Source organism: Typopeltis vanoorti, chromosome 21 (genome assembly GCF_054136105.1).
Source record: "Typopeltis vanoorti isolate ZY-2024b chromosome 21, IOZ_Tvanoo_1.0, whole genome shotgun sequence".
In the NCBI taxonomy this organism is placed as follows: domain Eukaryota; kingdom Metazoa; phylum Arthropoda; class Arachnida; order Uropygi; family Thelyphonidae; genus Typopeltis; species Typopeltis vanoorti.
In genome coordinates this window covers 40,539,084-40,554,906 of record NC_143569.1, presented here as the reverse complement: position 1 = coordinate 40,554,906, position 15,823 = coordinate 40,539,084, and positions in this window count along the sequence as shown.

Sequence of the window (15,823 nt, the reverse complement as noted above, 5' to 3'; positions counted from 1 at the left end):
AGATACACACATATTGCTGAGTGATATACTAAAGAATGTGAGAGAGGTTCAGGAACAAAAACAAGCATCAGTGGGAGTAAACGATGTCAAGTTAAGAAGAAGCAAAAAAGATGTTGTGCTGTATGGGAATTCTATAATTAAGGGTGTGAAGGATGGTAGAGTAATTAAAGCGTGTTACCCAGGGTCAAAGATTAAGGATATAACTAGGGCTGTGAAATTGCAGAAAGATAGAGTGAGTGAGATTATTGCAGTTATAGGGACGAATGATCTTCGTAGCGAAAGATTTTCTGTAAGACGGGATTTGAAGAATTTAATGATTGCAATGAATGCAAAGAGTGAGAGTGGAAAGATCATGAGTGTGCTACCACGATTTGATTGTGATGAAATGAACAGAAGAGCAATTATAGTAAATGGAATGGTGTCCAGATTGTGTAAAAGGTTTTGCAAAGAAATGAAACTGAATATTCATTTTATGAATGTCTGGGATGAGTTTGATAAAAGGAAGGAGTATTTTAAGAGAGATGGTTTGCACTTAAATGGATTAGGAGCTTGGCATTTAGAACATTTATTGATAAAGGACAGAGTAAAGGGTCATAAACAGGGAAATGGGATTTGCTAGGGAGGCAGGTGATAGAGTTAGCTGTAAATAGTACTAAGGTCATTAATCGTTGTGAAACTGGGATTAATTGTTCGCAGAATGTTAACAGTAGACAGAGTGGGGTAATTCGCACACAGGGATATTATGGGAGGAAGGGTGTATTGCAGTTTATGTATACCAATGCTCGAAGTATTAGGAATAAGTGTGAAGAATTTTTGTCATTACTGAGTACAACATGGCCAAAAATTATAGGAATTAGCGAAACTTGGTTAACCAAAAATGATATAGTTATTGGGATTGAATGTAAGGGGTACAGTATTTTCAGGCAGGACAGAGATGACAGAATGGGGGGAGGGGTTTTATTAATGATAGATGAAACATTAAAGCCAAAAAAGATAGAAGTACCTCACTGTGACAGGTATGTAGAGGGCAGTTCATTAGAGGCTGTTTGGTGTGAGATAGAGATTAACAAGGCGAAATATGTAATTGGTTGTTGCTATAATCCAAGGGGAATAAGGGAGAATGTACATAGCATGTATTGGCAAATTAGCACGATGAGTAAAGGTCAAGTAATTATTATGGGGGATTTTAACTTTGGGGACATAGATTGGGGGAAGGAATGGTCACAAGGAACAACGGAAATGGAGTTTATACATTTGTTAAGAGATAATTACCTGAGACAGCATGTGATGGAAGGGACAAGAGATTCTAGAGTGTTAGATCTGGTCATAACATCGGAGAACATATCAATAAGTAATTTAGTTACAATGTCTCCACTTGGGGAAAGCGATCATGTGGTCTTGACCTGGGAGATTGAAAGACGTACTGAATATTCTAATAAGAATGGGTATATGTGGAATTACAAGGCTGGTGATTATGGCAAGCTGAGAAGTCAGCTTTCAGCTGTATTATGGCATGAGAAATTCAAGGGGAGAGATGTTGATGGTGCGTGGGAGATTCTCAAGGAGTATTTGAAGAAAGCTGTATCAGATTGTATTCCCAGAGTCAGAAGGAGAAATCAAGTAGGAGTAAAATGGATGACTAATACTATTAAACAAGAGTTGCAGATAAAGAAAAGGTTGTGGAAGACATATAAAGAAAACGGTGATGAGCGTTCCAATGAGCAATATAAGGTACAGGCAAAGAGAGTAACCTGTATGGTAAGGAAAGCCAAAGCTAATTATGAGAGGAAACTAGCTGATGAATCCAAAAGAAACCCTAAAGAGTTCTTTCGCTATGTGGCTAGTAAAAGGAAGAATATCCATGGAAAGATTACTTTAAAAAGTGTTGATGGTAAGGAAATTACTGAAGCTAATCAAATAGTTGAGTTGCTTAGTGATCATTTCGCAAAAGTGTACCATCTTCGTAGTGATAGTGCAGTGTCAGATGTGCCATTGACAGATGAGAGTATAGAAATAGATGAAATTGAGGTGCTTAATATATTAAAGAACCTTAATGCTAACACTGCCATTGGGTTAGATGGCATATCGGCCCATGTGTTACGAGAATGTGCAAGAGAATTAGCAACTCCTCTAACCAGGATGTTTAATTTAAGCCTCAGTTCTGGTAAAGTGCCAATAGAGTGGAAAGAGGGGAAAATAGTTCCATTGCACAAGGGAGGCTCTAAGACTGATGTTGCAAATTATAGACCAATCAATATATCTGGAGTGGTGGTTAAGATTTTGGAGAAATTAGTTAAAATTAGAATTCAGGACTGGGTGGACAGCAATATGATACTTTATAAGGGGCAACATGGTTTTGTGAAAGGTAGGTCTTGCCTAAGTAATTTGCTTACGTTCTATAATAAAGTAACAGTGGAGTTGGATAAAGGAAATCCTTACTCAGTGATACTGCTTGACTTTGCAAAGGCTTTTGACAGGATTCCACATGGAACTCTGTTACATAAATTAGAGCAATTTATGTAATTTATGGGTTTGGATCCGAAGATGGTGATTTGGATTAAAGGATGGCTGGCGGACAGATACAAAGAGTGGTTTACGGAGGAGCTGAGTCCAGGAAAAGGCAAGTGACTAGTGGTGTACCTCAGGGCTCAGTTCTTGGTCCTCTATTGTTTAATTTGTACATCAATGATATTGGAAATACCTTGAATGGAAATATCCACTTGTTTGCTGATGATGCAAAATTGGGAAGAGCGATAATCAATTCAAATGATGTGGATATTTTACAGGATGACTTAAATAGGCTGACGCTATGGACTGAGGTAAATGGCTGTCAGTTCAACGTGGCTAAGTGTAAGGTGATGCACTTCGGGAGGATGAAATCGCATGCTGTTTACTATATTAACGGAACTGAACTGCAGGAAGTTGATGAGATAAGAGACTTGGGAGTTATTGTGGACAGAGAACTTAAGTTTAAAGGGCATATTGCTAAGATTGCCAAAACATCACATCAAATTACATGGTTGTTGAGGAACACACTAACAAGCAGGGATAGGGAAGTTATTATTCCACTCTATAAGGCATTAATAAGGCCGCATTTGGACTATTGTGCACAGATCTGGTCGCCAGGATTTCTTGGTGATGCGGAAGTGGTAGAAAGGATTCAGAGGAGGGTTACAAAGATTGTTGCAGGTCTGTGGGATGTTCCCTATGAGGATAGATTGATGATCTGTGGGCTCCAAAAACTAGCTGATAGACGTAGGAGAGGAGATATGATAGAGGTATTTAAATTGTTAAAGGGATTTTACAGGATTGATACTGATGATATTCTTAAGACCAATGCAGGATGTGAGAGAACGAGAGGTCATCCCTGGAGATTGTGTAAGAGTGTGGTTAACAAGGGTGTTAGGACTAGATTTTTTACTTGGAGGGTTGTGAATGGGTGGAATGCTTTGCCAGAACTGGTTGTGAATGCTTCAACTGTGAATGAATTTAAGGAGAGGTATGACAGGTATTGTGTAAATAATGGTTAGTGTGTCAATGTCGGGTCTCCCGCGATGAGTCTTTTGACTCCATGGAGACACCGTTAAAATAATAATAATAATAATAATAATACACACGGATAGATACCTACATGCATCCTCACATCACTATCCTGCACAGAAAGTAGGTATCATCTCAACTCGAGCACCTCGTGCCAGATCTATACTGTCAGATGATGAAGAGCTAAAAAATGAACTACAACATCTACAAAGAACCTTCACAAGTTTACAAGTTACTCGTCGAAAACTATTAATAAGCATCTATACCGCTGCTATCAAAACAACTAAGAAACACAAGACAACCCCAAAGGTTATATCTCCTTCCTATACATCAGCTCGCACTCCACGAAACTAAGAAATATTTTACGACAGTTCAACATAAAAACCTGCTTCTCTACACTTCCTAAACTAAGATCGATTTTAAGCAATACAAACAAGCTCACAACCATTTACGATTCCCAGGAGTGTACAAAATCACGTGTGACTGCGGGAAACAATACTATGGTTAAACTGAAAAATCCATCATCCTACGTCTGGAAGAACACCAGAGGGACATTGCCTACAAAACAACTAAAGCAAATGCCCTTTCAAGCCATATATATATATATATACATATATATATATATATATATATATACATGTAGAAAGTATTTTACCTTGGTTATAAAAAATGTTCAATTCCTTATCCACCAACACTCCTAAATCTCGCGCCTCATCAATTTCCTGGAGCACGGTTCCACCAATGCAGTAAACTGCCGCCAATCTTTTCACTCCAAAATGCAGAACCTTACATTTTGCCACATTAAATTGACATCCATTCTCCTTAGCCTAGACCTCCAATCTATCCAAATCATCCTGCAAAATTTTGACGTCATCTGCATTCACTATTGCCCTACCCAACTTCGTATCATCCGCAAACAAATGAACTGTTCCTCTCAGATCCTTTCCTATATCATTTATGAACAAATTAAACAGCAGTGGTCCAAGAACAGATCCTTGTGGCACACCACTAGTCACAGGCCGTCTTGTGGACTCTACTCCTGAGTAAACCACTCTCTGATATCTCTCCGTCAATCACCCTCCTATCCATCTCACCAACCCTATGTCCATTCCCATATGCTGCAATTTATTTACTGATTAGAATTCCATGTGGTATCCTGTCAAAGGCCTTAGCAAGGTCCAGTAGAATCACTGTAAACCCATTACCCTTATCCAGTTCAGCCATCACTGAGTTATAATACGTGAGCAAGTTACTCAGGCATGACCTACCCTTCACAAAACCATGCTGTCCCCGATACAGTATCCCATTTTCTTCTATCCAATCTTGTATTTTCCTCTTGACTATTTTCTCTAAGACCTTGATAATGATTCCTGTTATGCTGATTGGCCGGTAATTTTCAACAGCAGCCTTGGAACCACCTTTGTGCAGTGGAACTTTTTTCTCCTCATTCCACCCCCTTGGGACTGACCCAGTCCTGAGGCTCAAATTAAACAAAATGGTCAAGGGCACTGACAATTCTTTGGCCGCTTCACGTACAACACGAGCTCATATACCATCCAATCCCACAGATGTATTGACATTGAGGTTCTGTAATAGACTAGTTACCTCTACTTCATTCATCACAATTCCAGTATAAGCTGTTGGTTCTTCCATTCCTGCATAGTCACTACCTGGATGATATACTCTTGCAAAGTGCTCGCTCAGTAATTCCACAATATCGACTGATTCGGTTACCTCCCTACCCTCAGCATTTTTTAAGATCATTCTACCATGAGCATTTTTCCTTTTACTTGCAACATATTGAAAACTGTTTGGGATTCTCTTTAGCCTGCGTGGCCAATTTCCTTTCGTAATCTGCTTTTGCTTATCTTACCACCCTTGTTACCATCCTGGTCTGAGCTTTATACTGTTCCTGCGCCAGATGGTCACCCTTCTCCTTAAATTCCCTCCACAATTGTTTCTTTTTTTGCAGCTCAAGCTTAATAGTGTTATTCATCCATTTAACCCCTACTTGATTTATTATTCGGATTCTTGGTATACAGTCAACCATTGCCTCCTGCAAACAGTTCTTAACCACCTCCCATGCACTATCAACATCCAGCCCTTGCAGTTTTACATGCCATGGCATTGAGCCAAGCACACACCTAAGCTTGTCATACTTACCAGCCCGGTAATTCCACATGTACCCTGTCTTAATTGTAAATTCGACTCCTTTAGCCACCTCCCAAGTCATGACCTTATGGTCACTCTCACCAATTGGTGGCAACATGGTCATGTTCGTTACAGCCACATTCTCAGTTGCAATTACTAGGTCCAGCACTCTCTTCCCCCTGGTATTTTCCAATACATGTTGCCGTAGATAGTTGTCCCTTAATATCCACATAAAATCCAATTCCTTCCTCCCATCCTGTGCCCTCTCCTCTTTCCAGTCAATGTTACCATAATTGAAATCACTCATAATAATTACCCTCCTTCCACTCATTTCTTCTATTTGCTTATGCATACTATCCCCGCCATCCACTCCATCACCCGGTCTATAGCAGCACCCAATTGTATATTTTGTTCTGCTAGATTCTATCTCACACCAAACAGCCTCAAATGTGCTTTTTTCCCCATCCTGCAGTTCAACTTCTATACTCCTTGGCTGAAGCTCATCAGCTATCATCAATAACACTCCTCCCCCTTTTTATTCACCCTGTCACTCCTGAACACGCTATACCCGTCGCATTCAATCCCACTAGCTTTATCATCTTCTGTCAGCCATGTTTCACTAATACCGACAACCTGTGGCCTGGAAGTGCCAACCATGGCCAAAAACTCTTCCTTCTTGTTCCTAATACTCCTGGCATTAGTGTACATGAATCGCAGAAGCCCATTTGTCCCATCCCTATTTTGATGCCTTATACTAACTGTCCCATTTTGATTTGTTGTCCGTCGTACTTGCTCGGCATAATATACTCATTCATACACTTAACTTCCCCCCTAACGGCTGCATATCTACTCCCCCCTCTTAATAAATCTAGTTTCCCTGAGTCTGTACATCCACTTCCACATCATTCATCAACACTCTTTCAAGTCTCCGTACACCAACTCCATTCAAATGTAACCCATCCATCTTATATAAGTCCTTTCGCCCATCGAACTCATTCCACACCACTCTCCATGCATAACCCACGCATAAAGTCATTGGCAATTATGGCCCTCCTTCTAAACACTTCGCTGTCATACCGCGGTAAGATACTCACCATCCTAACTCTCTCACTCTTCTCTTTTGCTGCCTCAAACAACTCCCTCACATCCTCTATCATTTCCATTTTGTCCTCTTTCATATCATTCGTTCCTGCCACGATTATCATCTCTTTCACCCTCTGTTTTTGCAGTCGAATAGATTCGCTGACGTCCTTTATGTTCGCACCCGGCTGGTACGACTTCGTTAAACTCTCAATTATTACGCCTCTTAATAGCGAATCCCCATACAGCACTCGCTCCTTCATTTTATTGACGTTTACGAACATTCTATTATTTGCCGTCACAGACTTCCGCCGGTTATTTGTAGGTACGTTCAACACACATTTTTCCATACGCTCCAGTTGTTTTTTAGCTCTGTGTATCGCACCATTCAAACGGGCAATTTCGTTACTCGCATTTATCTCACCATTTTCATTATCGATCAAATCATCCATTCTTTCTGTGTTTCTACCTTCATTTACACTTTCAGCGATGCTCTCGCACCTATCTGGCACTACCACGCAATTCTCTAGCACACCGCCATTTTCTACATTCTGACTATCGTTAACGATATCACTCTCGACACACGAAACACGCTTGAAGTCCTCATTCTCTTTACACTTTCTACACATATTAACTCCACTATCACTTTCTAACCAGACTCCCACCGCTCTTCGCAAGGCATACATCTCACAGACAGCACATCCTAACTCTCCATCCTAACTCTCTCACTCTTCTCTTTTGCTACCTGGCCAGCATTTACCAGTCATAAATTCGTTTACATCAAAACTCTTAAACAAACATGGCGACCTGGCGCCATTTTTTTCTTTATCGGTGCCATGTGTACGCTATCTTTTCTTAAAAATAATAATTAAAATAACAGAAAACACGCAAAAATTGCACAGACACACCAAGAAACAAAAAGCAAACAATACTACTTAAAATTCTAGTAAAATATCTAATGTTAATACAAAATACTACTAATCTTTTCAGGAGCTCTCGACAAGCCGACGATCTAATCAGTCAAATAATAAATGTTAAAGATACCAAGCTATTTTAAACCTGGTTTTACTTCATTTCCCAAGTAAACAAACATACAAAGTCAAGTTTGTATGTTTAGTTTGCACCTGCAAGTGTTGCAAGTATAGCTGACCCTGCACGTAGTGCAAGGCTAAGGCAACTCATGGTAAAAGTAGAATTAGCTCTGATCACTAATCTTAATATTTACCCATAATACAAAGCACATCTCCAGGAGGAGATGTATGATGCTTTGTATTAAAGGCAAGGGGCCACTACCCAGACCGGTTTCAACCTTTATTGAGGTCTCATCAGTGGGAGCCAGGCTAGAAATACCAAGATTTTAGTAATACAGAGCTTGTAAGTATTTTACCAGAACAAGTTACCATAAGGTGTTTTAACAATCTTAAATAAAAATCCAGATTAGTGATCAGAGCTTATTCTACTTTTATATATATATTTATTTATTTTTCACCTAAAATTGTTGAAGTATCCAATGATTAAGAAAATCGAAAACAATATGACTAAAATCGTTCTGAGAAACTGTGGACTAGGTTTTGAGCAAGAAGAAAGCTGAAGATTATAAGAACTAAATGGTACTTCACGAGATGAAATAAAGCACTTGTAAGCCCTTTGCATAGCAAATATTTTAGTATTTTACTTGAATTTTACTTTTTCTATGTTTATTTCACAAAGTATGTTCTTTTCTAATTGTTTTGAAATTATTGTCATAAAGAATTCAGAAATGCTGGACAACACAAGTTCCATTATTTATATCTCAATTCTACACCCTAAAATTTCGAAAATTCATCTGTTTTTATCCTGCTTACAAACTCCTTGCTGAACAGTGTTATTTTTGTTAAACGAATGTGAAGGGTTTTCATGACTGCCTAAAATTACGCCTGGAAACTCTCGGTTTAGTAACTTGACATGAGGGAACTGTATTCAAGAGAAAGTAAATGAAAATATGTACACACTTTTACAGTGAAGGATTTAATAATAAACAGTGCAATTTTCCTTTTATTATATCATATTCTTTGTATCTGTGAGCATTATAAGTTACCAAATTGATGCTCGGCAGTTTCTCTACATCAGTCTGATTTCCTGTTCTTGACAGCTGGAAAATTAAATACTGGTAACAATAATTTCTCATAACAATATTTTTCTAACTTAGAAATATAACACATTTCGACTGTATTTCTGGCCAGCATTTACCAGAATTAACATTTACGATTCTTGGTACTTTCTTCTGAAGCGTACTTGCATATCCATGTAGTAAATCTCACAAACCTAGTAAGAGAAATATCTTGATAGTATGATCATTGTCACCAACCAGAGAAGCGTTTCTCTTGCTTTATTTTTGAGCCAATTCCCGGGTTAATTGTTCTGTGGGGAAAAAAAAAAATTTTTTTTTTGTACATTCAGAAACCACTGGGCAAAAGCGGCGGTAAGACACATAATTACGAATTAGTATTCGTTTATTGTCTTATTATTATTATCTATAACTAGAGAAGCATATCTTCCCTAGATGGGAGAAAAGAAAACTAAATCTCTAGGTGATAAATAATTTTAATCGACGTTAAAACACGACCGTCTTGCTAAGTCTGGAGTAGCTGATGCCATGTTTGGTGTCCAGAGCAAGGGCTCTGTTGGATTCCCAATATATAGAGATTTAAGTAATTATTATTTGTTTCAGAATCCAACATGATCTTCCATCACAAAGGCTAGACTTGTAATTAATTAATGTAAATCACTTATTTATAAATTAATATTCATATAACTACCTATAAGTTGATTTAATATTTAATTATTTAATCAAGAATGTATACTAATAAAGAAAAGACTGTATTAAATATTAAGCTATTTTATTTATTACTATATTAATATTATAAGACCTTGTAATATTAATGTTAATTGATAAATGATAATTTAAAATAAGTTAAATGATAATTTAACTGAGCATTAATTGAAATGTAAATATTCTCTATTTATTCCTATTTGTAGAAGTTTAACGTTATGCAATAGTTCAATTTTATTGTTTTGTTTTGTTGTCATGGAGACGTATGTTAATTAGCCAGCGCGAGTTTGGAATAGTGCGCGAGGAGAATGTTGAAAGTTTATTGAAAAGAGTTTTAGTTAAAGAGATCACAAGAACAATTTAGGCGGGAAGGACGGATATATAAGGAGGAACGCTGAAAATATTGAGAGAAGGTGAGAGAGAAGGAGATAGATAGAAAAGATAGAGAGAGAAAATTGGCATTCGGTTGGAAACAGAGTATTCATCATTCGGGGAATCAGAATGCGATATTAGAGAGTCGGCAAGTCACTCAAGCAGCTAATTTAAGTCTACTAGTCGAGAAGCAGTTAGCTAATAAGTTGTGGAATAACAATTATAGCTACGGAAAACAGCTGAGAGACTATTAAATAGACTAGCGATACTTGAGTTGAGATTTAATTTCAGCGCCGACCTTTCAAGGACATACAGAACCTTGAAGCAAAGCACAAAGTTACTAGAGTATAGTAGAGGCTGTAAAGTTGAAGTTTACCATTAACTGTGTTTAGAATTATAGTGCCTAAAGAATTATTTGAATGCAGGAGGAATGAACAACTGTGCATATAAAACCTCAAGATAAGGAATTATTGTGTATTGCCTTAATTCATGAGTGATCAGTAGTACTTCAGGCAAGAACGTTTGTTTATGTGTATTGTGACTGATGATTAATTCAGTTATTGCTTAGAAGATTTATTTTAGCGAGTGCTGTATACTGTTTAAAATGTTTACCGTTATAAAAAGTGTTTGTGTGTAAGTTGATAAAAAAAGAAGATTATCGGTAAGATTATTCCAACCATTAATATTCCTATACAGAGAAGTGTGAGAGTTTCTTCCTAGAATTTCCTTATACTAACAGTAACTATTGAGGAAGTTAGCTAAAGTGCAAATTTAAAAGTGTTTGTTTGTGAAGAGGTGTTACTGCAATTTTTATTGTATTTTGGAACTTAAGGAACTGCGAGAAGACTATATTAAAGAGATAACAGATTTACCTTGTCTGAGTCTGTATGATTGAACTTATCAGAGAAGAAGCTAAAATATTTGTGATATCTTAATTACTGATTTGAACTTAAGTGTAAAATTTGTGATTCTAAAATTAAATGTTTATTTTTGTTAATCAAGGTTGTATTTTGCCTGAATCTCTTTTATTGCACCACTCATAAAATATTCGAACCAAAGCGGGTAAATTAAGTAAGTTAAATATACTCGGCCAGTATATATAATAACAACATATAAAGGAAGGGTAGTTGAGAGTTGGTTTATCTTCAATTCTTGAACTAATTCAGATATAAAGTGGCACAGTCTTTAAATATAAATTTTCTTTATATTTGAATTAGAAATTAACTTACAACTTATCAATTAGCTAAGAACATCGTAATAGTAATCATGTCGGATCCATAGTATAGATTGAGAAGAAGTAGGATCCAACAGCTCCATTTCTTTTTCCATCCTTTCTTACAGGAAATATGGGAGTATGCCAAATACACTGCTGGCACCCAGATCTTCCCATTCGAGGATATATCAGTAAAATGGTTCCGAAGGCTACTAGAGAGAGAGAGAGAGAGAGAGAGAGAGAGATGACCAACTCGATAGTATACTGCATTAAATATGATAATGAAAAATCAGGACACATCCTGACCAAGTAAATAATTTTGCTAGTGAAGATGCAGAAAAGTCATGACACTGGGTTCCCTTGGTGATGAAAACATGTTTGAATTCTTGCACCTCTCATTCGCTGGCCCTACTCTTTATTTAAAACCTACTTGCCATCGACGAATACCATTCTTCTGCATATTACAAATATTTTTCAGAAAACATTCTCTTCTAAAAAAATATAAAACTCTAGAATTTTCCCATTGGATTTGCTCTACCTCAAAATTCCCTTGCCACACTTGTTGCATTCAGCAAGTCTTGTTGACTACCAATTTTGAAATAAAAGAACACCACCGATTCTTTCACGGAAATAAAAATGTGTTAGAGGATTTATTTAGTTAACTTTGAATTTATTGGAATTAAGATGTCTTTTATGGAAATTAAGAAAGAAGAAAAATATGTGTATGTGCTAACTTGCACATCAAGGATTCATAAAAATGCAAAGTACTAAGAACAACAAATTGTCCATTTAAGAATTTCGTTTATTGCATGCAGTCTTAGGTAAAATACTTTTCCAGAGTAAAGAGTATGTATTTCTAATTTTGAGCAAACCTGTATTAATAAATAAATTCTATAGAAATTTCTTTAGTACAACGATCTTTGTTTGATTGATATAACTTAATGGAAATTACTATCAGGCTAAGGATATCAATAAACAAATAAAGAAATTTATCATTTCTCAAAGACCATTCATTTCCCAAAGGGAGTCATTAGTACTAACGTTTGGATATCTATCGACATCCAGGCTCTGGCATAAGTCACCATCACCAATATTTGAAGACTTTTTAAGACTTTACGGAAGAGTATTGCATACAATTGTTACCATCTGATATAGGAATAATCAGGTGAGTTGTTAACAGGTGTCCTGTAACTGGTTTGTTTTCTTTAAACTGCATGTTCTACATTTCATTAGTTTGGGCTGAGAGACTGGCTAATCAAGTCAAAACCAAAAAATTAATAATAAATAAATGATAATGATAATAAATATTGAAAATGTTCCTCTAGTGACCTAGTCAAAGACCAGAATCATATTACGTCTCTCTTTCTTCCACTCGAGCACTGGATCTGCAAAACTACATACACACATATAATCCAAAATATTGTGACCATACCCAGGTTCTCTTCTGCGCACAGCAGACCATATGGTTGGTTGGCAGACGGAGACGGCATTACCTTGTTGTGGAGATTATTCTCGTGTACATTACTGGATCCTCTCATCCCAATGAACATATTTTTACCACTAATTCTCACCTGATCATTGTTTGGGAAGAGGTACTGCAAGACAACGCGTCGTGTCAAAACGCTCGCATTTTTTAAGCAAGACTAATTAGAAGAGCATCTCAAAGAATTTTATTTTTATTTACCTGTGCTCGCTTGACTTCATCTGACGCTCCAGTTTATCCCAAAGATGTTTCTTAAGGTTGAGATCAGAGTCTGTGAATCCCAATGAAGTGTGGTGATCTTGTCCAAAACAACGCAGTTACAGCAACAGTCTTATAACACAGTGCAATGTCTTGCTAAACCGGATAATGGTCAGTTCAGTAGAAACGCCACAATAGTTTGTGGCGTTTCTACTGAACCGCCACAATGAACTAGGAAGTGGTACATTGTTCAGAATGTTCAGATACTTCTGAAATTCAATGTTCGTGGCATCACAAACAAATGGCGAAATCCAAACCAGGAAAAACAGAACCATACCATCACACCGTAACCTTCGGCTTTCATAGTTGGGGTTATGCACTCTGCTAAGAGACGTTCACTGGGAATTTGTCACATCCATACCTATCCATCTGCTCAGTAAGGACGTGGCGTGATTCGTCGCTCCGTAACACAGCTGTCCAAGTTTCCACAACCCACTGTACACCCTTTTTGTACCACTGAGGATGATGCTATACAGTATGTTGGTTCGGGTAATGTGGAGCTTGAATATTCAGTCCTACCATGAAAACCCATTTTATGAGCCTCGGTTCATATGCTGTAATGCAGATTTGTGTTCCAGTGGATGCACTGAACTCCAAATTCAACGTGTCGGCCGACGAATGGCGGTTTTTACATATTATCCTTCGTAGTCACTTTCGGTAAGTGTGGCGGGTCGCCCACTGCGGATAGCACTTGTAATTGACTCCCTGCACTTCTATCTCAGTACGGTATCACTGACTCTTGACATGGGATGGCCCAATTTTTTAACATTTTGCAGAACAGATAGGCTTGCAACATGGCATCCTATCACAATGCCTCTTTCAAACTCCGTCCGTTCCTTCTCGCAGCCGTTTCATCCGGATACAGTTGTACTGGGACACAGAGTATCATATTCCACCGATTTATACCGGCAGCAAACACGTGACTCATAACATGTCACAATGCACCTTGCTATGGAGGAATGTCTGTTGACTTCTATCCAAGTAGATTAGTCATGAAGATACATCACGCTTAAACTTGGCTGTGTCATTGATCCATTACACAAGTCTAAGCAAAAAAGTTTGCACATAAATCATCCTCACTACACTGCTAGGCTCCTTGTATATAGAAACTGTTGACTTCATATCTACTACTTCAGTATTCCATAATGCAAAGCACACCGCCTTACAGACATATATACTGTTATGTATTACAGGAAGGATCACTACGGAGATCTTTCTATCTGTATTGAGGAGTTCATTGGTTCAATATCTTTAGGAATCCAAAAACTCATGCATAACTTAAAAAGCGCCACTCTTCCTTCGGCGCCTGACCGCACGAAGGAAGACTTCGTTTCGAATCTAGTCGGCGACTAGAAGAAATTTTTCTAAGTTCCCGAGTTAGTCGATCTCTGGCACGGGTAAGCGGGTTTTCTCTCCATTAAATTCGAGTTTTTTCTCCCGGAAACTCAGGTTTTTCGTCCCATCAACTCAAGAAAATCGACCGTAGAACCCACATTATTTCAGACATTGGCTGCACTTGCTAAGCCATCTCGCTTCACTGTGTGTCACTTAATTAGTGATAGCCATGGGCCAGTTATCTCTGATTGGGTACCAGACATTAAATATATGATGTCAGAGTTAGGTGCCAGTGGAGATTGAACTACCCATTCAGTCTCCAAAAGTTAGATAGGGCTGAAACGGCCTCGCCTACTCCCTATACAGGAATAAAGAGGGGTTAGTTGATTTTTTCTTTTTACTCTGGATCACAGAGTAGTATGAAGTTTTTTCACTTGGTTACAAAGTAAATTATACTTGCTAAATTGTTAAATGTTAATGTTAATAATACAAAACTAATAAAACAAATAAATAATAATTAAGGAAGTCAACAGTAGAACTCACACTATTACAGGGAATAATACGAATGTTTGTATTAGGGCTAAAAGATGGGGGCTGCTATATTCTCTCTCTCTCTCGAAAAGCTGTGATTTATTGATAATTCGAACTCACTGTGGGTAAATTCTTAAATAATTGAGACTGACTGGCTAGTGTTCAAAAAGTTAGTTAGGGCTAAAGGAACTCCACCTACTTAGGATTACATATTCTAAAACACCAAAATGCTGACACCTCATCGCCTGACCAACTCGTTCCGGACACAAACATCTAATACAAAAATAAATACATGTTTGAAATTTTTACCTTTGTAAGCTTTTCATTAATTAGATGTGATGAGTATGCTTATTAGAACACACAAAAATATGAGATTTTAAGTGTCATCATAAGTCTTATGAAACAAGAGTAGGCCTACATGAAAAAGAATTAGACTTATCACACTATATACATTACTTTGCAGCCCAGGCTGCCCATGAATATTTTTCACTAGACCTAATTTCTTTAGCAGTTCTTTGTTTCGACACAAATAGTCGAACATATTTTTACATGTAAAATGTCTGTAATTAAATTTAACTATAGGGAATCCTTTCACAGATTATATGGTAATTCTATTTCTTTCCTTGGTCCACCGAGCTTGTATTAATGAAAAGAGCCTTTCAACACTAGCATGGTGACCTGGAATTGTTCTATAATATAACCAACCTCCTGCATTCTTGTTTCAGCAATGTTACCAACACAGGAAAAAACGCCTGGGAAAAAAAAAATCTAAAATGCTCCCACAGAAATGCGGAAAAACGGGTTTTTTTCGAAGATGTATGCGGACAGATATTTTCATTATCAAAATGCGGACATGTTCACATAAATGCTGACGTATGGTAACCCTACGCCTATTGCCTTTGGAAACAAAAGGCTTTAAAGGATTTTTTTATTCCTTTTTTTCTTTAAAGGATTTTTTTCCTTTATTCCTTAGATTAACTAACAACTGGTAGGTGGCGTAGCCACAATGTGATTACAAAGAATGCACGTGTGTAGGTGTGCCTTAGAG